Here is a 26,110-nt window from a genome sequence, read left to right as displayed (position 1 = left end):
GCATAGTGTGTTTGTGAGTATGTTAGCATAGTGTGTTTGTGAGTATGTTAGCATAGTGTGTTTGTGAGTATGTTAGCATAGTGCGTTTGTGAGTATGTTAGCATAGTGTGTATGTGAGTATGTTAGCATAGTGCGTTTGTGAGTATGTTAGCATAGTGTGTTTGTGAGTATGTTAGCATAGTGCGTTTGTGAGTATGTTAGCATAATGCGTTTGTGAGTATGTTAGCATAGTGCGTTTGTGAGTATGTTAGCATTGTGTGTTTGTGAGTATGTTAGCATAGTGCGTTTGTGAGTATGTTAGCATAGTGCGTTTGTGAGTATGTTAGCATAGTGCATTTGTGAGTATGTTAGCATAGTGTGTTTGTGAGTATGTTAGCATAGTGCGTTTGTGTAGGCTCGGTTGTCCTGAGTGTGTGTGTGTGTGTGTGTTAGCCTAAAGGCTCCACTCTGTCTATTGACGTGCATGCATGTACAAGGGCGTGCATTTTTGTCCAGAATCGTCATTGCGTTTCACCCAGAGAGGAAGTCCGCCTTGTGTAGTGTAAATCCACTAGGGCTTGGGGAGCCAGAGTAGCTTACCAAGCAAGAGGGTCCGAGGCACTCTGACTGTAGCCAGCGACGCCATTTGAACGTCGGGATGTGGTGTTGTATGCCTTTTTTGTTTACAAATATAGCTAGCTAGCTACATGTCTGGCTAGTCTGGTGTTTTAAGCTGTACGGCACTACTTTATAGACACAGAAGCAGAAGCAAGCATGTCTCTCTATGAGTTGTGAATTCGAGAGCTTGAACAGCAAGAGGTTGAACTGCTCTTACTACTCAGGAGGAGAAGAAGAAAAGAACGACTGAGAAAAGGGCACGTTCGTCCACTGAACACGACAAGAGGGGACGACGGAGAAGATATGTCTCTTGTCCAACCTATGCGAAGCCTTGACGAGGAAATCCATTTTCACTACTTTCGGATGTCAGTTTGCCAGATTTGACGACTTGCTTCAGCCGCACATAAATCGCACGAGAGAACTCACAGCATTCGGTGCGAGTGGCAGCACACAGCAAAGTATCGCTGCTAGTTATAAGCTATGCATCTCAAAAGTTTGTGCCATCATCACGGAAGTGTGGCAGGCTATCTGGCATGTCCTGAAGGAGGATTTTGTGGCTTATTCCTCCATGGCAAAATGGGAAGAAATTGCCAGAGAGTTTGGGGATAGTTGGAATTGTCTGTGTTGTGCAGGAACTGTCAACGGAAAACATATTCGGATCTAGTTCCGGCAAACTCGGGGAGCAAGTACTACAACAAAAGGGCTTTTTCTCAATGGTCCTGATGGCAGTCTGCGATGCAAGGTACCTCTTCACCATGATCGACGTGGGCGCATTTGGTCGGGAGGGAGATGCAGGAATCTTCTCATGAAGCAAGTTCGGCTCCCAACTCATTGCAGGCCAGCTGCCAGTAACAAGGCCAGAGTGCTTTTCACGGACCCAAACACCGAGCCCATATGTCTTCGAGGGAGACGAGGGATTTCCTCTGAGGGTAAACCTGACATGACCAGATCCAGGTAAGATACAATAAATAGATGTGACTATACTTATGATGTGAAAATGATACCAATATAGATGTTGTAATTATACTGAACAAAAAATATAAATGTAACCTGTAAAATGTTGGTCCCATGTTTCATGAGCTGAAATAAAAGAGCCCAGAAATGTTTCATATGCACAAAAAGCTTACTTCTCTTAAATTATTTACCACACATTTGTTTACATCCCTGTTAGTGAGCATTTATCATTTGCCAAGATCATTCATCCACCTGACAGGTGTGGCATATCAAGAAGTTGATTAAACAGCATGATCATTACACAGGTGCACCTTGTGCTGGGGATAATAAAAGGCCTATTGAAAATGTGCAGTTTTGTCACACAACACAATGCCACAGATGTCTCAAGGGAGCGTGCAATTGGCATGCTGACTTCAGGAATGTCCACCAGAGCTGTTGCCAAATAATTGAATGTTAATTTAGGCTCCTTCAACGTAATATTAGAGAATTTGGTAGTACGCCCAACCGGCCTCACAACTGCAGACCACGTGTAACCACGAAAGCCCATTATCTCCACATCCGGCTTCTTCACCTGGGGGATCGTCTGAAACTGAGGAGTATTTCTATCTGAAATAAAGCCCTTTTGTGGGGCCTGGCTCCCCAGTGGGTGGACCTGGTTCCCCAGTGGGTGGGCCTGGCTCCCCAGTGGGTGGGCCTGGCTCCCCAGTGGGTGGGCCTGGCTCCCAAGTGGGTGGGCCTGGCTCCCAAGTGGCCCTCCCAGGCCCACCCATGGCTGTGCCCCTGCCAAATTGTGTGAGATCCATAGATTAGGGCCTAATGAATTTATTTAAATTGACTGATTTCCTTATATGAACTGTAACTCAGTAAAATCGTTGAAATTGTTGCGTTTATATTTTTGTTCAGTATATATGCCTTACATAAAAGTCATTGGCATCCCAGTAAGAGGATGAGGGCCTATGTCCAAAGCATAGGCTACACAGTTGTTACAATACACATTTGAAAGCCGTCATGTTCTTGTTCAATACTAATGGAAAATCCTTATTTTCTTTAAAGGTTCTTCTGACCTTGGTGACACCAAGAAGGTCGACAACTACCTCCACTCAAAAGCCAGAAGAATTTCAGGACTGCTTTGGGATCCGAGCTGCAAGATGGAGGATCCTGGGACGAGCCCTTGAAGTTGTCCCGGAGAAAGCTGAGACCATTGTGAAGGCCTGTGTGGCCCTCCGCAAAGACCTTTGCACCACCGACACTTCAGACACTGACTACACAGAGTCATCAACACGGTACATCCACCCCACATTTGTTGACCACTCCACACCCACTGTGGAACCGGCGTCTAGGAGAGTGGAGACAGGTGGTACAAGGGACACCAGCTTCCTGGACCCAAGGAACATGTCGGGCAGGCAGGGCAACCAGAGTTGCTCTAGACGTGCGCAACAACCTCAAGGACTACTTCCTCACACCAGCTGGACAAGTGTCTTTTCAGAATGCTGCTATCGCGCCCTCCAATAAAAGTTAACATGTTGTGTGGTTTGGCACATGACAAAAAGTACGTGAACACCTGTTTGTTGAAACAGGGAGATGATGAACCAGACCGGGGAGATGATGAACCAGACCAGGGAGATGATTTTTAGTTTTACCTTTATTTAACTAGGCAAGTCAGTTAAGAACAAATTCTTATTTTCAATGACAGCCTAGGAACAGTGGGTTAACTGCCTGTTCAGGGGCAGAACAACAGATTTGTACCTTGTCAGCTCGGGGATTTGAACTTGCAACCTTCTGGTTACTAGTCTAACCACTAGTCTACCCTGCCGCCCCAGACCAGGGAGATGATGAACCAAGGGGAGATGATGAACCAAGGGGCAGTGAACCACCTGTAGATGGGCCGTTGGGGCTCAGCTCTGTCTCTGGGCTGTCCAAAACACCACCCCCCTCCAACACCTACAAGCAGATGGCAAATACATTAGAATTCAAGCAAATCTGAAAACATCTCCATGGGCTCCTTTGAGTTAAAACACTTACTGAAATTAACTGATTTCATAAACATCTCAATCTAATTACTACTTTTATGACAGAAAATGACATTGCAACGCTGCGCTATACTCCGAACCCTCCGTCTCCGTAGTGTCTGGATTGGCCTTAACGCCTTGATCACACTCATTGAGCAAATTGGTGCAAAATGGTACGCAGCATCATCTGGATATGTATTCACCACACAGAAAGCACTGCAACTGCCTCTGCAGCGCAATGCTGCAATGCAAACGCAGCGTTTCATTGGAAATGAATGTACTTGTGGTGTACTGAAATGCAATGACGCTGTCGGTGTGAACGAGGCGTAAGTAGTGTGTGCATTCGCGGTCGTGAGTTGGTGTGAAAGAACATTTATCACGGCCCCAAACAGGAGTCGTCACAGGGTGTGTTAAATGGCCCAGCGTGCCTAGAAAAGCCATTTTCTAAATGGATGCCTCTCTCTATACGTGTGTCTGATAGAAATCTTCCCAGGGCTATGCCGGCTGGTAACAAGATTGTCTCCCTTCGCGCTCCCTTCCTCTTCATGCGCAGTTTATTTTCAGAGTAAAAAAAAAAAAGTCTGCAAATTATTATTTTGTTTGTCTTACGCTGAGCGAGTGAAGGGAGGAAGTTGAATTTAATGTGGTGTATTCGGTTCCTCTTGGTTGAGATTTTGATGCCCGAGAGATTGTGGGTATTTAGCGAGAGAGAACGGGTAGAGAGGATGTGCTTGCTGAGAGAGAGAAGGAGCAGGGGAGGTTTAGAAAGAAGAGGTAGACTGATGAATGAGAGAGAGGGTCGTTGTTTTTACAACAGGAGGGTGTTTGTGTGCTGGGATGGATGGACGATTTGACAGCAAGAACAGATATTTGGAGAATGTGGGCACATTCACTGAGACGGAATTGGTAATGTATGATTTGGGAGTGAGATGAGAGAGAGACAGAGAACATCCAATGGGGAAGGATGGATCTTTCCTGTTTCTTTTCCTCATTATAATCCTCATTGCTGTGTTTGTGATCTGTTCTGAGAGAGGCTGCTGTGCTGTGGTGGACACTGGCATTCCTTTCATAGCCTCAAAGCTTAGTCAGACCTGTTTGATAAGCATACAGTAGGATTACACCCACACACTGTCATCATGGGCTGGAGTACAGTAACTCTAGAGTTTATTGGAAACGCACGCACGCACGCACGCACACACACACGCACGCACACACGCACGCACACACAGACGTATGGCCATTTGTTCACCCCCTCTTCTAGAGAGCCCCTTAAATGCTAAAGCACTGTAACATATGTTGGGCTCTTAATTCATTTCAATGAGGAGGGCCTAATCAGCGTGAATAATTCAGCCTCATACACTTGAAGGCTCCTTAACCCCAAGCACTGGCACGGTACCAATACTATACCACATACTGTACTGTGCCTCTCTACCGCCCTCCCTTTTCTTCTCCCCTCTCTCCATCCTTCATTCTTGACATACTGTCTCTCTACCTCTCTCTCCTCCTCTCTCCGTTCCTCTGTCCTCCTCCCTCCTCCTCTCTTCCCCATGGTTAGGGAATGAAGCCTGGGAGTGGCAGACTGGGCTGATCCCAAAGTTCTCTCCTCCTGGTCTGTGTCTGTGAGGCTGCAAGACTGAGCTCCAGTATCAGGCCCAGGGGAGTGTGTGTGGGAAGACCACGATTAGCGAGAACTCCAATTAAAACACTTTAGATTCACAGATTCTTTGACCAAAAAGAGCTGGACACAAATACAAAATAGCGGATACATTGAATGAGGGTATATTTCCTCTCTCTCACACATGCTCTGTGTGAGTGTGTGTGGTCAGTGGTGCTGGATCAGTCAGTTCTGAGACCCCATGCTGTGCTGCAGGTTTATCTGGGCCTAACACAGACTTCATTGCCTCTAGTCAAGCCAGTTTGTATGTGTGTGTCTGTGTTCCTGCCATTTCTGGGTTTGTCTGTGAAGGACGATTGTGCTGCGAATTTCTTCAGTTTAATTGTTATGTTAACGTCATTGTGAATGGTGATTGCCAACTTCAATTGTGCTTTTGCCTCCCCAAAGCATTTGCTTCCATGCCTGAAACAGCAGCCGGTTCTGTAGGTGGGGCTCAAGTCGACCCCCCATAAATAGAGATATCTATAAAGTGCTGGAGGATTACTCACTATCGCTGACTCCAGCACTTTCCAATAATCTGTCTCAAATGCCCAATGCCATACAAGACACCATCCCATCCACTCACGTTAATAGCCCCCTCCCCTCTTTCTAAAGCTGACCTTAGCTGAAGTCACGGACACACACTAACGCACAAACACAGTGCTGTGCTGTTTCATCAGCGTGCGTTGGTGATGATGTAACTGCTGCTCAATGTAATTGGTTCCTTGATTTAATAGCTCTTACTCCTGAAGACAATTTACAGGAAAAGCTGAGTCTTCCTCCCCACCATGAGCAATTACCGTTAAAGGAAGGAGAGAGAGAGAGAGAGATCCCCCCCCCCCCCCCCTCTGCCCCCTCTGCCTCACAACAGAACAGCAGCTCATTCATTATCTGGCCTTTAGAAACAGCAGGGGCTATTTTTGCTTAACGTTTTGTCTCTCCCTCCCTCCTTTCCTCTCTCTCTCTCTCTCTCTCTCTCTCTCTCTCTCTTTAGCTCTCTCACTTCTCTCACTTTCTCACTCTCTCTCTCTCTCTCTTTAGCTCTCTCACTTCTCTCACTTTCTCTCTCTCCCTCCCTCCTTTCCTCTCTCTCTCTCTCTCTCTCTCTCCCTCTCTTTAGCTCTCTCTCTCCCTCTTTAGTTCTCTCACTTTTCTCTCTTTCTCTCTCTCCAACTCTTTCTCTCTTTATCTCTCCCTCTTTCTCTCGCTCTGTGTTTCTCTCTCTCTCCCTCCCTTTAGCTCTCTCTCTCTCCCTCTCTTTAGTTCTCTCACTTTTCTCTCTTTCTCTCTCTCCAACTCTTTATCTCTCTTTCTCTCTCTCTCCCTCTTTCTCTCTCTCTGTGTTTCTCTCTCTCTCCCTCTCTTTCTCTCTCTTTATCTCTCTCTCTCCCTCTCTTTCTCTCTCTCTCTGTGTTTCTCTCTCTCTTTATCTCTCTCTCTCCCTCTCTTTATTTCTCCCTCTCTCTCAAATCAAATCAAATGTTATGGGGGTGTAGCGAAAGGCTTACGTTCCTAGCTCCAACAGTGCAGCAATATTTAACAGTACAAAACAATAAACGCAAAACACAAACAGGCCCCACAGAGCCCCAGGATAGCAACACAATTAGACCAAACCAAATGGACCATTTCAGGTTGTCAATGATGTGCACGCTGGGGAACTTGAATCTTTCAACCCTCTACTACTGAACTACTGTGGCCCCATCGATGAGGGGGGCTCCCTCTGCTGTTTCCTGAAGTCCACCATCATTAGCTCCTTCGTTTTGTTGACGTTGAGGGGGAGATTATTTTGCTGGTACCACTCTGCCAGAGCCCACACCTCCTCCCTGTAGGCCGTCTCATTGTTGTTGGTAATCAGGCCTACTACTGTTGTCGTCTGCAAACTTGATGATTGAGTTTGAGTGGCCACGCAGTCATGGCTGAGCACGCACCGTTGTGGGGCCCCCGTGTTGAGGATCAGCGTAGCGGAGGTGTTGTTGCCTACCTTCACCAGCTGGGGTCGGCCAGTCAGGAAGTCCAGGACACAGTTGCACAGGGTGGGGTTCAGACCCAGGGCCTCGAGCTTAGTGATGAGCTTAAAGGGCACTATGGTGTTGAAGGCTGAACTGTAGTCGATGAACACCATTCTTACTTAGGGTTTCCTCTTGTCCAGATGGGATAGGGAAGTGTGCAGTTGTTACGTGCCTCCTAAGAGGAGGGAGGTGCAGTAGTCAGGAGCAGGAGAGCAAGGAAGTCCCAGTAGCACAATCGTTTATTAGACGTCCCAACTCAACAAACAACAGTTGGGGGAACACGCCCAAGCAAAGTCCCCATACACACAGGGAAATAAACGCAACACACAGAGGAGAAACCTCCACTCCTAATTACAGTCCAAAACGGTACAACAACTGAGAGAAAAAAACCTGTGGCGCAAACACGCACCCCTAACAGAGCAAACACGCACCCCTAACAGAGCAAACACGCACCCCTAACAGAGCAAACACTCACCCCTAACAGAGCAAACACGCACCCCTAACATAGCAAACACGCACCCCTAACAGAGCAAACACTCACCCCTAACAGAGCAAACACTCACCCCTAACAGAGCAAACACGCACCCCTAACAGAGCAAACACGCACCCCTAACAGAGCAAACACTCACCCCTAACAGAGCAAACACGCACCCCTAACATAGCAAACACGCACCCCTAACATAGCAAACACGCACCCCTAACAGAGCAAACACGCACCCCTAACAGAGCAAACACGCACCCCTAACAGAGCAAACACTCACCCCTAACAGAGCAAACACGCACCCCTAACATAGCAAACACGCACCCCTAACATAGCAAACACGCACCCCTAACAGAGCAAACACTCACCCCTAACAGAGCAAACACGCACCCCTAACAGAGCAAACACGCACCCCTAACAGAGCAAACACTCACCCCTAACAGAGCAAACACGCACCCCTAACAGAGCAAACACTCACCCCTAACAGAGCAAACACGCACCCCTAACATAGCAAACACGCACCCCTAACAGAGCAAACACTCACCCCTAACAGAGCAAACACGCACCCCTAACATAGCAAACACGCACCCCTAACAGAGCAAACACTCACCCCTAACAGAGCAAACACGCACCCCTAACATAGCAAACACGCACCCCTAACAGAGCAAACACGCACCCCTAACAGAGCAAACACTCACCCCTAACAGAGCAAACACGCACCCCTAACATAGCAAACACGCACCCCTAACAGAGCAAACACGCACCCCTAACAGAGCAAACAGCAAACGATCCCGCACAAAGAATAGCAGGCAGCGGAGGTTAATAAAAATTAACTAATAGGACACAGGTGTAAAGGAAAAACAGACAGACACAAACGAAAAGGAAAAATGGATCCGTGGCAGCTAGTAGGCCGGCGACGACGACCGCCGAGCACCGCCCGAACAGGGAGAGGAGCCACCGTCGGTGGAACTCGTGGCAGCAGTGCAATAGCGATTGCGTTATCCATGGATCTGTTGGGGAGGTATGGAAATTATAGTGGGTCTAGGGTGTCAGGTAAGGTGGAGGTAATATGATCCTTAATTAGCCTCTCGAAGCACTTCATGATGATAGAAGTGAATGCCACAGGGCATTTAGTTCAGTTACCTTCACTTTCTTGGGTATAGAAACAATGGTGGACATCTTGATGCTGGTGGGGACAACAGACTGGGATAAAACACTCCAGCCAGCTGGTCAGCACATGCTCTGAGGACGCGTCTAGGGATGCTTTCTGGACCGGCAGCCCTGCAAGGGTTAACACACTTAAAGATGCACTATGTAGAAATCGCTTCACCATTTCCTGGTTGCTAAAATTCTAATAGTTCACCTAATTTCAGTTTATGTGACAAAACAAGCAAGTATAGTCTAGAGAGTTGTTATACCGTCTGTGATTTTTTTGTTGTTGCCATAACCCAAGATATTGTACTTTCACATGTTTGAAGCTGGTGTACAAAACCCAAAGTAAAATACGCAAAAACAAAGATTAAGAATGGCAAGCATAGAAAGAGCGTGCATAGAACAGATCTACCGCTTTTTAGACTTGCTTTCCATTAAAATGGCAGTCGCCCAGTCGCCCAAAAAGTTACATATTGCAGCTTTAAGTGTCTCTTTCTCTCTCTCAGTAATGTGTCATTCCTTAGTACCTCCCTACAGTAATGTGTCATTCCTTAGTGCCTCCCTACAGTAATGTGTCATTCCTTAGCACCTCCCTACAGTAATGTGTCATTCCTTAGTACCCTCTTACAGTAATGTGTCATTCCTTAGTACCTCCCTACAGTAATGTGTCATTCCTTAGTACCTCCCAACAGTAATGTGTCATACCTTAGTACCCTCTTACAGTAATGTGTCATTCCTTAGTACCTCCCAACAGTAATGTGTCATTCCTTAGTACCCTCATACAGTAATGTGTCATTCCTTAGTACCCTCTTACAGTAATGTGTCATTGCTTAGTACCTCCCTGCAGTAATGTGTCATTCCTTAATACCTCCCAACAGTAATGTGTCATTCCTTAGTACCCTCATACAGTAATGTGTCATTCCTTAGTACCCTCTTACAGTAATGTGTCATTGCTTAGTACCTCCCTGCAGTAATGTGTCATTCCTTAGTACCTCCCTACAGTAATGTGTCATTCCTTAGTACCTCCCTACAGTAATGTCTTTCCTTAGTACCCTCTTACAGTAATGTGTCATTCCTTAGTACCTCCCTACAGTAATGTGTCATTGCTTAGTACCTCCCTGCAGTAATGTGTCATTCCTTAGTACCTCCCTACAGTAATGTGTCATTCCTTAGTACCTCCCTGCAGTAATGTGTCATTCCTTAGTACCTCCCTGCAGTAATGTGTCGTTCCTTAGTACCTCCCTGCAGTAATGGGTCTCCATGATTGCAGCTCAGGGTCGGGTCAGTTCAGTGGATGGTGTACACAGAGTATGCTGTTTGTACAGAATGTGGCATTACAGAGAGATGCGGTGTGTGTGTGTGTTTGTCTGTGTCTATGTTCTAACCAAATGCTAGCATTCCTTTATATTCAAGTCCAAAAAAAACACTATTATTAAATGTAACTACATACCGAACAGATTGTCCCCCTCACAGAGGCTCCTCAAAGAACAAGATGGCTGGGATGGGAGTGCTGGCATTGGCCTGCCTGTCTGGGAGATGGTAAACAGCATTACTCTCAGGCACATTCACAGATGACAGAAGAACAGAAGGGAACACAGACACACGTTTATTGTATTTACCAGATTTCATTGGCTTTCTGACAATGGCTTGATTCCTAGGGTACCTGTTTTGAAGGCTCAGCACTTTTTTGTCTGGTTTTATAGGAGTGAAATGGTATATTTCCAGACTGCATACAATAGATCCTGGTCAATCTTCCTTATTACCACACTCAAAAACAAATGTGTCTAGGCATTTGTGCATTAAATACATTTGATTGACACAATAAGAACTGCTGATATTGTTGAATATTTGTAATAATGTTGAATTGGACCTGCCCCCCCCCCCCCCCCCCCCCCCCCTTCATTCCACGAGTTATAATGTTACTCGGCATTTCGAACCCACAACTGTGGGTCCAGCAGCTCATCTCTAACACGTCCGTGTATTTCTCAGCAGAGCCTTGTTCTCATCGCTGAGTTAAGCCAGCGGACGGAGATCAATCGAGGGAGATTTGAGGATAGTGCTCACCATGTGGTACTGTATGCTGCCAACACGGGGTGTTATGTCATTTCTGGACACATAATAAACATCATACATCATTTGTTGCTCTGCTTGATTCCAGCATCGCGGATTGCCATATAAAGCTTTACAGAACGTTAGGGCAGGATATTCCTCCTTTAAATCATGAGAGGCGAGCCTCGTTTAGCATCGCGCAGAGCTGCCCGTGTCCTAATCTATGAAGCTCACTAACTAATGGTACTTTGTGGGGGGCAAATATGTGTGGCTAATGGCTGCTGGATAAATGCGAGGCGAACGGTGCACATATGTATCCTGCTTCTTCTGGTTTCTCTGGGGGAGAAAGACCCAGGGTGCATTCTGATGAAGGAAGACAATATAGTAGAATATGTTCCGAATGGGATTAGAATGCTGTTAAAAGCCCACTGTTTGTCAGGAGTGGGGGCTTTTTGCCTTCGCTGCACATCTCTTCTCCCCTTCATCTCTTCTGGAACCAAACTGTTATTTGAAGTGTGCGTGTGTGTGTGTGTTTCATTTCTAGCGTTCTCTGATTTCCATGTTTTTGAGCTCAGCTGACAGATATCTTCCCTTTGAGGGAAGGGTTGTGTCTCTGTGAAACAGGAAACGATCTTAAGGTCATGGTCTTCTTCTTACCAGAGAGATGTTTGTTTCTGTCGGCGCGATGCGTGAAGAAACTGTACCGACTGTACCGACTGACAACATATCCCGAGTGAGCCATGTTTCCGTGAAACAGAGAATGTTACAATCTCTGATGCCTCTCTGTAAGGCAACTCGTGCCCTAATTTTGTCCACCTTGTTATCTAGAGAACAGGACATTAGCGAGTAATAGGCTCGGAGGCAGTGGATGGTGGGCTCGCCTTCTGAGTCTGACCAGTAGGCTGCTCGGTCTGCCTCTCCTGCGGCGACTGCGTTGTTATGGGCCAGCCTCTGGGATAAGATCGCATGTCCAGGGTGGAGGTCCGAACCCACTCTATATTGGCCATATACCACAAACACCCGAGGTGCCTTATAGCTATTATAAACTGGTTACCAACGCTTAATCCAATTATTTTATTTCATAAACCTTTATTTTTGGTTATATTGGAGACATTGTTTTACTTGTAAAGAAGTTAATAGGCTATTTACCCTATTGAAAAAGTGATATTGAGTTGTGTTTGGTTGTCAATGCAACTCAATATTAGGAATGGGTCCTGAGATCCTCAAAAGGTTCTTCAGTTGCAACATCGAGAGCATCCTGACTGGTTGCATCACTGCCTGGTACGGCAATTGCTCGGCCTCTGACCGCAAGGCACTACAGAGGGCAGTGCGTACGGCTCAGCATATCACTGGGGCTAAGCTGCCTGCCATCCAGGACCACTACACCAGGCGGTGTCAGAGGAAGGCCCTAAAAATGGTCAAAAACCCCAGCCACTCCAGTCATAGACTGTTCTCTCTACTACCGCATGGCAAGCGGTACCGGGGTGCCAAGTCTAGGACAAAAAGGCTTTCCAACAGTCTTTACCCCCAAGCCTGAACAGGTAATCAAATGGCTACCCGGACTATTTGCATTGTGTGCCCCACCTCCCCTCTTTTACGCTGATGCTACTCTCTGTTTATCATATATGCATAGTCACCTTAACTATACATTCATGTACATATGTACATACTACCTCCATTGGCCCAATGTGCTCCGGCACATTGGCTAACCGAGCCATCTGCATTGTGTCCCGCCACCCGCCAACCACTCTTTACGCTACTGCTACTCTCTGTTCATCATATATTCATAGTCACTTTAACCATATCTACATGTACATACTACCTCAATCAGCCTGACTAACCGGTGCCTGTATGTAGCGTCGCTACTTTTATAGTCTCGCTACTGTATATAGCCTCTCTACTGTTATTTTTCACTGTCTTTTTACTGTTGTTTTTATTTCTTTACTTACCTATTGTTCACCTAATACCTTTTTGCAGTATTGGTTAGAGCATGTACGTAAGCATTTCACTGTAAGGTCTACACCGGTTGTATTCGGCGCCCGTGACAAATAAACTCAATGTACAGTATGATTGACAAAGTATGGTTACATTTCATTTGCTCTGTTGAACCTACTCTTTGGAATGACTGATAGCAAGAGTAAATCTATAAAGTGGAGATTAATCAACAATCATTCTCATGATAGCACATTGGTTGTAGTCAGTGACAGATATCGAAGCTGGGCTTGGTTTAAACCCTGGATGGGAGACTGAAGGAATAGCTGTAGATAGATCAACTCTCCTGTAGGAGGTGCTGCCCAGCCTATAGTTTTTTTGGATATTACGTTGAAGATCTGACATTGTTTAAAAGGTACAAATTCAACATATTCTATACAAGGTTTGTTGATGTCGAAATTGTTTACCCTCAAAACATCAGTTGATGACTTTTTCCAAATCCATTGTGTGTTCCAAGTCGATTCCACGTCGCAATACGTTGACAAATTCCGTTGAAGCAATGTTGATTTAACCATCTTGTGCCCAGTGGCATTTAGCACTCCCCCATGGCCACGTACACATTTGAGCATACCAATGTGTCCCACAATCTAGGGAGACAAATCTAAATATGTATAAAGATATAAACTGGCACAATTCTATAATACATCATTCTAATAATGATGAGTCTAAAGATGACATCAACCTGGGTATACACTCGTTTAACATATTTACCTTTGATAACAATATTATTCGCTAATTACATGCTGAGGTCTAATTCCAAACCAAACAATACAACAGAATATAGTGGAGCGAGCAGCACACAAAAACTGGCACGCACTCAGGCACGGTCTAGCATGCACAGCCGAGCCATTTCGAGCACACGACCAGCTGGTGGAAGTGTGGCAAAACAAACAAATGAATAACGATATGAAAATGAAATGAAAGAAATACAACTTCTACTGATAAGTAGTTGTGAATGTTCATGAGCCCCTAAACCCCGCATCCACTCCGAGAATCAAACATGAAAGAAACAAATGTTTGCAAATTGCTACGATATAAACTGGCAATAGCCTATTAGCGATCTGAAACCATGAAACTGTAAATGAACAGTAGATGCTTAGAAAACAATAATGACCAACAAATAAATTGCAAGGGGATAATTAGGCCTAAATACAGGATTAACTCGCGTGGAACTCAGAATGGTGGAAATGCTCCATGACAGTCTCCTCCCTACCGTACTACTGTTAAGGTCTACTTTCTTGTTTATGTCTAAGAGGGTGTGAATGTTTGCATGTAAGTGAGTGAGTTTGCCGTAAGTGTGAGGCTTGGTCACACGCTGTGGCTCCCTTTCCCTCCTTCACCTGCAGTTATTTCATCATACAGTAGGAGTTAATGTTTCTAATCAATTCGTCATTACTTTGAGGTGAACGGGCCTCAAACCTATATAGATGTAGATTTCCAGGAGCAATACTAACTTCTCCTATCCTCTCTGGCTCCAAGCTGGACCCGTTCTCATCTTTGCCTCTGGCCCTATTCCCAGGGTTCTCTTGTTTGATGGGATTTGTGCTCTGGCATTACAATCGCTGCGTTACACAAACACTTACATGCACACACCACCACCACACAGGAAAAACACACATGCAACCCGTACCAACATTACAACTAAGCACACAACCTCACTGCAAACAACCTCACTGCAAACAATCTCACTGCAAACAACCTCACTGCAAACAACCTCACTGCAAACAATCTCACTGCAAACAACCTCACTGCAAACAACCTCACTGCAAACAACCTCACTGCAAACAACCTCACTGCAAACAACCTCACTGCAAACAACCTCACTGCTAACAACCTCACTGCTAACAACCTCACTGCAAGCAAACTCACTGCAAACAACCTCACTGCTAACAACCTCACTGCTAACAACCTCACTACAAACACACAGATGCATAAAGTTGATTCTGTTATCAGTTATACCCACATACATACATTCTGTCCCTGTAATTTAACTAGAGCTTGAATTTCTTCAATGTCAAGAATACCATTGAAATGTAGTTTTTTTTTGCATTGGAAATAATTACCATATCATATGGAGACAGAAACATAAACCTTTTACCTTATTATAAGTAGACATAATTGCAAATTATTAAATCCTTCCAATAGGAAAAAAACAAAACAATTTAGTTACGAATTGAACGTTAATTAAAAGAGTTGACTCTTCACATGGGATGATTTCACTGAACAACAAAAGAAAGGGAATATTGAATGATCCCCAATTATCCATCGCATCTCCCAAAAACGTTTTCAATATACATCTGTAACATGATAGTCTAGAAACTAAAGCTTTGATTGTCTTCCTCTCAGCCTTCCATGTCTTCTCCCTGGACCTCCTCATTGTCCAGCTCTTGAACATCAGACTCTGAGGCCTCATCTTCACTGTCACTTTCCAACCTTGTTGAGGATGGCTCGTTGTCAGGCTCTGAAAAGCTAAAATTTGCCCGGATGGACACCAATTTTTCAACCCTTGTATTGGTCAGCCTGTTGCGTGCTTTGTTGTTTGTGTGTTCCCAAACAAGGACCAGTTGCGCTCTGAGGCGGCTGATGTTGGTGGGATTTGGAGGATGATGGAGGCAACAGATCTCAGATCCACAAGTCCCTTTCACCAGGAGGCTGATGAGATATGTTGGCACGACTGCCATATTGCATCTCCATCCCAAAGCCCTTGCTTGGAAGTAGACTTTGCCAGACTGCCAAGAACCTTGCCCTCATCCAGGCCAAGGTGGCGAGACACAGTAGTGATGACACCATAGACAGGATGCTCTTGCCAGCATACTTGAGGTCCAACATGTACACTGCGGCATGTATGGGCTTCAGGCAGAAGTCTTCATGATTTTTAATGTATTTAATAACTGCAGTTTCCTCTGCTTGGAGCAACAGTGAAGTGGGCTGGACAGATGTATTTTCTTACATCTGCAAGCAGAGTCTGAACATCAGACAGGATGGCATTGTCTCCCTCAATCTGTGCAATGGCTACTGCTATAGGTTTCAGGAGTTTCAGGCTGCTTACCACTCTCTCCCAAAATACATCATCCAGGAGGATCCTCTTGATGGGGCTGTCCATATTGGCAGACCGGTGTGTCTGTTGTCCCTTGTGTCTGTGCTCTTGTAGAATACTGGTTGAGGGGTGGAGATGATGTAGTTCATTATTCCTTGCCCACGAACATTCGATCACCCATCAGAGATGATTGCAATACAGTCTTCTTTCTCTATGATTTGCTAGATAAAGCATGTCTGATTGGAGGGGTGTATGCTGGGCGAAGAACATTCAGAAATCTCTTCCAATACACATTGCCTTTGAGCATCAGAGGTGAACCAGTTGCGTACACAGCTCGAGCAAGACATTCATCAGCATTTCTGACTACGTTCCTCCATTGAGTCCAAAAAAATCTGATTACAGGAGGACCATGAGTTGTTGCTATCGATAAGGTGTCTGCTTTATCATTTTCACCTCGAATAGAAGTAGAGGGACTTTTGTCAGAGGTTGCTTGTTGTGAGCGCTGAGGGAACTTTATGCACTTGGCCAGAAGATTCTGCATCTTTGCTGCATTCTTCACATATGATTTGGCACAGTATTTGCAAATGTACACAGCTTTTCCTTCTACATTAGATGCAATGAAATGTCTCCACACATGAGCTAGTACCTGTGGCATTTTCCTGTAAAGATAAGAAAAAAGTGAGTAAAAAAAAACACAAATACAATTCCATGTACAGATAAATAGTTAAGCGGTTAGATTAAACTACTCATTTGTAGGATAAATGTTTTAAAATGAAACATATATGGAAACAGGTGAATTAACACTCCTCAGTTAGCAGGCTCAAGCAAGCTAAACCCACATGGTAGCAAAAACTAACTAGCAGAAATGGTTAACAAGTTAGAAATTATTTAAACACACTTTGCTGTAGGCTACTATTTACTAGTTAACAAAAAAATAATGTATGTCATATAAAATATATTCACCCCACCCAGTATTGTAATCAAAACTTACCAGAAACCATGTAGTCAGTCCTTGGCTCAGACAGTGTAGTAGTGTGGGTTCAATAGCATCTCATGCAAGATCTTGAGAATCAGCTGCACATGTGATGGAAGAGTACACTGCACATGTGATGGAAGAATGCACTGGGCATGCAGAGGGTTGCAATTCCATTGAATTGGGGATAGTTTAATCAAAATATGCCACAAGACCTAGAATTGCCTTATGTGTATCCCACAAAAAAAAAGCTTTGTTGTTATGGGCTAACTTTTTTGATGAATTTAAGCAAAATTCCCCAAATTCCCGAGCTTAAATTCCCATGGAAATTTACCATAAAGTTTCAAACCCTTTGCAACCCTAACTGCGACACACCAAGTCATTACACAAGACATTTTGTATTCCAGAAACACTGCATGATTTAAAAAAAAAACAGCCAATTAAATAGCAGGATAAGAGTATAGGCCTAATCTGGTCCTGTATAATAGCAACCCTGCCGTTCCCCGGAAACGCCATTGTTCTTATTCTTTTGTTTATGTTAGCAGGCTAGTGCTATTAGTTCAGATGGACCTCCTTGTTATGTTGATGATGTGACACGTGGGGAACACCTGATCAAGGAAGTAACACCTGATCAAGGAAGCCAACGGCAATAGAACAGAACATAGTCTTTGGCGCGCGGGATTATCACTGTTGTCGGGGATTAACTCGCTTAACCCAACGGAGGCTCTTTAACCTTCAACATCACACAGCCTATTCATCTTTAATAGAATTAGTGCACAAAGGACAGACCGTCAGAGAGAGTGCCTATCTGAGGTGGTTAGGTTGTGCTGTTGGGAGTTCTGCAACTGTGAGAATATTCATGCAGTATTCCTGTTTCGCACAACTTCCCAAGACACCTCTAGACTAACGTGAGCATCTGGCAAACCAAACGAGACGTTCGAGCCTCGCTGTATGTAAATCAGAAGAAGAAAAAAATGCACTTGAAAATGTTTACAAATATTGCAAACAGTTAATAGAATAAATGTATGATTGTGAGAGAATCTGAAAAGGCAGTTTCACAGACTTTCATTTTCATGCAGCCTACAATCATATGGCACAAACATGTACTCATTACAATGAGGGCTTATTATACTGTGGGCTGAGAAGACAGTCAGCTTACACATATGACTGTAAAACTGCATTACAGAACAAAATGATACTACAATTTGTATTGCAGTCTTCTCAGCCTACAGTAGGCAGTGGTGTAAAGTACTTAAGTAAAAAAATATTTTAAAGTACTACTTACAGTGCATTCAGAACCCTTCCCTTTTCCCACATGTTGTTACGTTACAGCCTTATTCTAAAACGGATTTAAAAAAAAATCCTCATTAGTCTTCACACAATATCCCATAATGACAAGGCGAAAACGGGTTTCTGGAAGTGTTTGCAAATGTATTAAAAAATAAAAAACAGAAATACCTTATTTATGTAAGTATTCAGACCCTTTGCTATGAGACTCTAAATTGATCTGATGTGCATCCTGTATCCATTGATCATCCTTGAGATGATTATACAACTTGATCCACCTGTGGTAAATTCAATTGGTTGGACATGATTTGGAAAGGCACACACCTGTCTAAATAAGGTCCCACAGTTGACGATGCATGTCAGAGCAAAAACCAGGCCATGAGGTTGAAGGAATTGTCCGTAGAGTTCCAAGACTGGACTGTGTCGAGTCACAGATCCTGAATGTGAGACAATTTCACAGACTTTCATCTTCTGGGGAAGGGTACCGAAACATTTATGCAGCATTGAAGGTCCCCAAGAATACAGTGGCCTCCATCATTCTTAAATGGAAGAAGTTTGGAACCACCGAGACTCTTCCTAGAGCTGGCCGCCCCACCATACTGAGCAATCGGGGGATAATCAGGGAGGTGACCAAGAACCCGATGGTCATTCTGACAGAGCTCCAGAGTTCATCTGTGGCGATGGGAGAACCTGCCAGAAGGACAACCATCTCTGCAGCATTCAACCAATCTGGCCTTTATGGTAGAGTTGCCAGACAGAAGCCACTCCTCAGTAAAAGGCACATTACTGCCCACTTGGAGTGTGCCAAAGGGCACCTAAAGGACTCTGAGATCATGAGAAACAATATTCTCTGGTCTGATAAATCCAAGATTGAGCTCTTTGGCCTGAATGCCAAGCGCCATGTCTGGATGAAACCTTGCACCATCCCTACGGTGAAGCATGGTGGTGGCAGCATCATGCTGTGGGGATGTTTTTCAGCGGCAGGGACTGGGAGACAAGTCAAGATCTAGGGAAAGATGAACGGAGCAAAATACAGAGAGATCCTTGAGCGCTCAGGACCGCTCAGAGCGCTCAGGACCTCAGACTGGGGTGAAGGTTCACCTTCCAACAGGACAACGACCCTAAGCACACAGCCAAGACAACACAGGAGTGGCTTTGGGAAAAGTCTCTGAATGTCCTTGAGTGGCCCAGCCAGAGCCCGGACTTGAAGCCGATCGAACATCTCTGCAGTGACCTGAATATAGCTGTGCAGCAACACTCCCCATCCAACCTGACAGAGCTTGAGAGGATCTGTAGAGAAGAATGAGAGAAACTACCCAAATACAGGTGTTCCAAGCTTGTAGCGTCATACCCAAGAAGACTCAAGGCTGTAATCGCTACCAAAGGTGTGTCAACAAAGTACTGACTAAAGGGTCTGAATACCTATGTAAATGTGTATTATATATAATTATATATTACTTTTTATAAGTGTCCCAAAACTACAAACCTGTTGTTTCTTTGTCATTATGGAGTATTGTCTGTAGATTGATGAGGGAAAAAACGATGTAATCAATTTTAGAATAAGGCTGTAATGTAACAAAATGTGGAAAAATTCATGGGGTCCGAATACTTTTATCTGTACTTTACTATTTATATTTTGGACAACTGTTACTTTTACTCAACTACATTCCTAAAGAAAACAATCTCATTTTAACTACCATACATTTTCCCTGGTCCAATTCACCAACTTATCAAGAGAATATCCCTGGTCATCCCTACTGCATCTGGTCTAGCGGACTGACTTAACACAAATTCTTCATTTGTAAATTGGGAGTGTTGGAGTGTACTTCTGTCTTTCTGTAAATTAAAAAAAAAGAAAATGGTGCCGTCTGGTTTGCTTATTATAAGGAATTATAATTTGATGTGAATATATTTTAGTAATTACGTTTACTTTTAATACTTAAGTATATTGAAAACCAAATACTTTTAGACTTTTACTCAAGTAGTATGTTACTCGGTGACTTACACTTTTATTTGAGTCCTTTTCTTTAACGTGTCTTTACTTTTACTCAAGTATGAAGTTGGGTACTTTTTCCACCACTGGCAGTAGGATGAGCCCACATTGTCATGTGTACATGTTTGTGCCATGTGATTGTAGGCTACATTAATGTTCAAGGGCTCAGGTATCTTAAAGTGGGTTCGCATTATAACGTAATGTGAGTGGTACTTTACAGTAAGCTTTCATATGTGTAGTGTACTGTATGTGGTACACTGTTGGTTGCATAGTTAAATTCATGTGTGTTATAATTTTGAGTGTGTAATCTTTAAGTACTGTGTGTGTGTGTGTGTTTGTGTGTGTGAGATGTCCAGACCACCAGGCTCATTTCACACACAGACAGACATCAAAGGCAGTCTAAATTAACCCTGCGTGTCGGGCCACTCTGCACGCCATCCACAATTTCACATCACTGCAGCTCCACACTGCCCAAACTCACAGGCCCCATTCATATTGAAATGAACAGATGGAGTATTGCCCTGCTCCGAATTGCCATCCTTCGGTGAGAAAAGAGAAACACTTCAAAAGAAGTATATATTCAGAACCTGTTTGCCGTGGCTCGGTTCCATTGCAGGTAAAGTGCAGGTATCGTGTGTCTCTCTGAAAAGTACAGGTATCGTGTGTCTCTGTGAAAGTACAGGTATCGTGTGTCTCTCTGAAAAGTACAGGTATCGTGTGTCTCTGTGAAAGTACAGGTATCGTGTGTCTCTGAAAGTGAAGGTATCTTGTGTCTCTGTGAAAGTGCAGGTATCGTGTGTCTTGTTGAAGGTGCAGGTATCGTGTGTCTTTGTGAAAAGTACAGGTATCGTGTGTCTCTGTGAAAGTGAAGGTATCTTGTGTCTCTGTGAAAGTGCAGGTATCGTGTGTCTTGTTGAAGGGGCAGGTATCGTGTGTCTTTGTGAAAAGTGCAGGTATCGTGTGTCTTTGTGAAAAGTACAGGTATCGTGTGTCTCTGTGAAAGTACAGGTATCGTGTGTCTCTGTGAAAGTGAAGGTATCGTGTGTCTCTCTGAAAAGTACAAGTATTGTGTGTCTCTGTGAAAGTGAAGGTATCGTGTGTCTCTGAAAAGTACAGGTATCGTGTGTCTCTGTGAAAGTACAGGTATTGTGTGTCTCTGTGAAAGTACAGGTATCGTGTGTCTCTCTGAAAAGTACAGGTATCGTGTGTCTCTGTGAAAAGTGCAGGTATCGTGTGTCTCTGTGAAAGGTGCAGGTATCATGTGTCTCTGTGAAAGGTGCAGGTATCGTGTGTCTCGGTGAAGGTGCAGGTATCGTGTGTCTTTGTGAAAAGTGCAGGTATCGTGTGTCTTTGTGAAAAGTGCAGGTATCATGTGTCTCTGTGAAAAGTGCAGGTATCGTGTGTCTCTGTGAAAGTGCAGGTATCGTGTGTCTCGGTGAAGGTGCAGGTATCGTGTGTCTCTGTGAAAAGTGCAGGTATCGTGTGTCTCTGTGAAAGGTGCAGGTATCATGTGTCTCTGTGAAAAGTGCAGGTATCGTGTGTCTCTGTGAAAGTGCAGGTATCGTGTGTCTCGGTGAAGGTGCAGGTATCGTGTGTCTCTGTGAAAAGTGCAGGTATCGTGTGTCTCTGTGAAAGGTGCAGGTATCATGTGTCTCTGTGAAAGTGCAGGTATCGTGTGTCTCTGTGAAAGGTGCAGGTATCGTGTGTCTCGGTGAAGGTGCAGGTATCGTGTGTCTTTGTGAAAAGTGCAGGTATCGTGTGTCTTTGTGAAAAGTGCAGGTATCATGTGTCTCTGTGAAAAGTGCAGGTATCGTGTGTCTCTGTGAAAGTGCAGGTATCGTGTGTCTCGGTGAAGGTGCAGGTATCGTGTGTCTCTGTGAAAAGTGCAGGTATCGTGTGTCTCTGTGAAAGGTGCAGGTATCATGTGTCTCTCTGAAAAGTGCAGGTATCGTGTGTCTCTGTGAAAGTGCAGGTATCGTGTGTCTCTGTGAAAAGTGCAGGTATCGTGTGTCTCTGTGAAAAGTGCAGGTATCGTGTGTCTCTGTGAAAGTGCAGGTATCGTGTGTCTCTGTGAAAGGTGCAGGTATCATGTGTCTCTGTGAAAAGTGCAGGTATCGTGTGTCTCTGTGAAAGGTGCAGGTATCATGTGTCTCTCTGAAAAGTGCAGGTATCGTGTGTCTCTGTGAAAAGTGCAGGTATCGTGTGTCTCTGTGAAAAGTGCAGGTATCGTGTGTCTCTGTGAAAGTGCAGGTATCGTGTGTCTCTGTGAAAGGTGCAGGTATCATGTGTCTCTGTGAAAAGTGCAGGTATCGTGTGTCTCTGTGAAAGGTGCAGGTATCATGTGTCTCTCTGAAAAGTGCAGGTATCGTGTGTCTCTGTGAAAGGTGCAGGTATCATGTGTCTCTCTGAAAAGTGCAGGTATCAAGTGTTTTTATTAAAGTATAGGTTAAGTGTTTCTCCATTATAGTTCTCTTACATAGGCTATCCCCATTGTCTTTGATTAGAGTATAATGTCATCAACACACACGGATTAGTGCTGACCAATAGATACACCACTAGTCTACAACTAATCTAATCTATACAGTAGCATTACATTGACATAGATATACATTGTGTGTGTGTTTGTTTGTGTGTGCTTGCGTGTGTGCGTTTCGGTCCGAAGGACAAGATGGCAGTGACAGACATGGTCGCCCTGTTCCTACCTCCTAGCCAATTTAGCGTATTTCCAGAGATTTTTTGTGTGTCATTTCTTACATTATTTGCTCAGAACATTTCTTGCATTATTACCTAAGCCGAAAATGACTTTTGGATATTACATTGAACTAAAATATAAACGCAACATGAGGCAATTTCAGTTCATATAAGGAAATCAGTTCATTTAAATAAATACATGAGGCCCTAGTCTATGGATTTCATATGTCTGGGAATACAGATGTGCATCTGTTGGTCACAGATACCTTAAAAAAAATGTAAGGGCTGTGGATCAGAAAACCAGTCAGTATCTGGTGTGGCCATCTTTTGTCTCATGCAGCACAGCACATCTCCTTCACATAGAGTTGATCAGGATGTTGACTGTGGCCTGTGGAATGGTGTCCCACTCTTCTCCAATGGCCGTGCGAAGTTGCTGGATATTGGCGGGAACTGGAACATACTCGTCATACTGTCATCCTGGTTGATCCAGAGCCACCCAAACATGCTCAATGGGTGACATGGCTGGTGAGTATGCAGGCCATGGAAGAACTGGGGCAATTTCAGCTTCCAGGAATTGTGTACAGATCCTTGCGGCATGGGGCCGTGCATTATCATGCTGAAACATGAGGTGATGGTGGTGGATGAATGGGATGACAATGGGCCTCAGGATCTCATCACGGTATCTCTGCATTCAAATTGCTAATCGATAAAATGTAATTGTGTTCGTTGTCCGTAGCTTATGCCTGCCCATACCATAACCCCACCGCCACCATGGGGCACTCTGTTCACAACGTTGCCACCAGCAAACCCCTCGCCCACATGATGCCATCTGCCCGGTACAGTTGAAACCGGGATTCATCCGTGAAGAGCACCCTTCTCCAGTGGCACACATCGACGGAGAGCATTTTCCCACTAATATCGGTTTACGACGCCAAACTGCAGTCAGGTCAAGACCCTGGTGAGGATGACGAGCACGCAGATTTGCTTCCCCTGAGATGGTTTTGGACAATTTGTGCAGAAATCTTTGGTTGCGCAAACCTACAGTTTCATCAGCTGTTCGGGTGGTTTGCTGCGATTACAGCTGTAAGTCGCTTGGGGTGTGTCTCTATCAGTTTTGCACATCGAGAGACTGACATTTTTTCCCATTCCTCCTTGCAAAACAGCTCGAGCTCAGTGAGGTTGGATGGAGAGCATTTGTGAACAGCAGTTTTCAGTTCTTTCCACAGATTCTCGATTGGATTCAGGTCTGGACCTTGACTTGGCCATTCTAACACCTGGATATGTTTATTTTTGAACCATTCCATTGTAGATTTTGCTTTATGTTTTGGATCATTGTCTTGTTGGAAGACAAATCTCCGACCCAGTCTCAGGTCTTTTGCAGACTCCATCAGGTTTTCTTCCAGAATGGTCCTGTATTTGGCTCCATCCATCTTCCCATCAATTTTAACCATCTTCCCTGTCCCTGCTGAAGAAAAGCAGGCCCAAACCATGATGCTGCCACCACCATGTTTGACAGTGGGGATGGTGTGTTCAGGGTGATGAGCTGTGTTGCTTTTACGCCAAACATAACGTTTTGCATTGTTGCCAAAAAGTTCAATTTTGGTTTCATCTGACCAGAGCACCTTCTTCCACATGTTTGGTGCGTCTCCCAGGTGGCTTGTGGCAAACTTTAAACAACACTTTTTATGGATATCTTTAAGAAATGGCTTTCTTCTTGCCACTCTTCCATAAAGGCCAGATTTGTGCAATATACGACTGATTGTTGTCCTATGGACAGAGTCTCCCACCTCAGCTGTAGATCTCTGCAGTTCATCCAGAGTGATCATGGGCCTCTTGGCTGCATCTCTGATCAGTCTTCTCCTTGTATGAGCTGAAAGTTTAGAGGGACGGCCAGGTCTTGGTAGATTTGCAGTGGTCTGATACTCCTTCCATTTCAATATTATCGCTTGCACAGTGCTCCTTGGGATGTTTAAAGCTTGGGAAATCTTTTTGTATCCAAATCCGGCTTTAAACTTCTTCACAACAGTATCTCGGACCTGCCTGGTGTGTTCCTTGTTCTTCATGATGCTCTCTGCGCTTTTAACAGACCTCTGAGACTATCACAGTGCAGGTGCATTTATACGGAGACTTGATTACACACAGGTGGATTGTATTTATCATCATTAGTCATTTAGGTCAACATTGGATCATTCAGAGATCCTCACTGAACTTCTGGAGAGAGTTTGCTGCACTGAAAGTAAAGGGGCTGAATAATTTTGCACGCCCAATTTTTCAGTTTTTGATTTGTTAAAAAAGTTTGAAATATCCAATAAATGTCGTTCCACTTCATGATTGTGTCCCACTTGTTGTTGATTCTTCACAAAAAATACAGTTTTATATCTTTATGTTTGAAGCCTGAAATGTGGCAAAAGGTCGCAAAGTTCAAGGGGGCCAAATACTTTCGCAAGGCACTGTAGGTAGTTAAAGTTAGCTAGCGCTAGCCATCTGTACCTGCACCAAATGTCTCCTTCTCTAGCTTGTTCTCCATCTCCTTTTGAACGATGAGCCCCCCCAAAAAAACGTTGCACTTTTTTCCATGACTGATCAAAACTCGTTTTCTCATGGCTCTCTCTTGTCGCTCTGCAGCAGATATGGTGGGCAATATGTTTGGAACATCGAATAGCAATACATCTAGAATTGTGAGAATTGTGAGAATGGCAATATATATCGTATCGGCACCTAAGTATCATGATAATGTATTGTGATGTCCCTGGCAATTCCCAGCCCTAGTGTTTACCCCTTCTTTTACTTCCTATCCATCTGTTTCACATTTTCACCTCATCTTGGCAACCTAATTTAATTTCATACCGTCCTTATTGATCTGGGCAACTTCAATTCCCCCCGGCGGAGTTATTCTGCTGCGTGAGGAGAGTGATCATGTAGATGAGGGTGGTGTTATTATGATGGAGATGATGGTGATGATGGTGGTGATTATAAGGATGTACCGTAATGGTTTTAATGTTGACCGTTGCAGTCCTAGAAGGAGGGGAGGAGTTCGGTTCTCTATCTGTGTGAGGAATGAGGAGTAGCCATTTAGGCCAACTGTAGGATTTATTGTCTTCTTTCGTTTGCATCCTACTGACTTTATTCTTCCATGACAGCTATTCGGTAAACACATTTATTTTTCATTCATCTAGCCTCTCCTCTCGCCGACTTCCTCTCTTTCTGTTTCCTCTATTAGTAATACCAGGAA

At 44.3% G+C, this 26,110-nt stretch overlaps 1 protein-coding gene across 4 annotated transcripts in view; it reads left to right on the top strand.

The window, feature by feature from the left end:
* Positions 1-26,110, top strand: part of LOC110527806 (voltage-dependent calcium channel subunit alpha-2/delta-2) — a 294,926-nt gene that overhangs the window by 6,162 nt on the left and 262,654 nt on the right. The gene's annotated exons all lie outside the window — the stretch shown is intronic.

The sequence above is a fragment of the Oncorhynchus mykiss genome, chromosome 7, assembly GCF_013265735.2.
Source record: "Oncorhynchus mykiss isolate Arlee chromosome 7, USDA_OmykA_1.1, whole genome shotgun sequence".
Lineage (NCBI taxonomy): Eukaryota > Metazoa > Chordata > Actinopteri > Salmoniformes > Salmonidae > Oncorhynchus > Oncorhynchus mykiss.
This window is presented reverse-complemented; position numbering and strand designations above follow the sequence as displayed.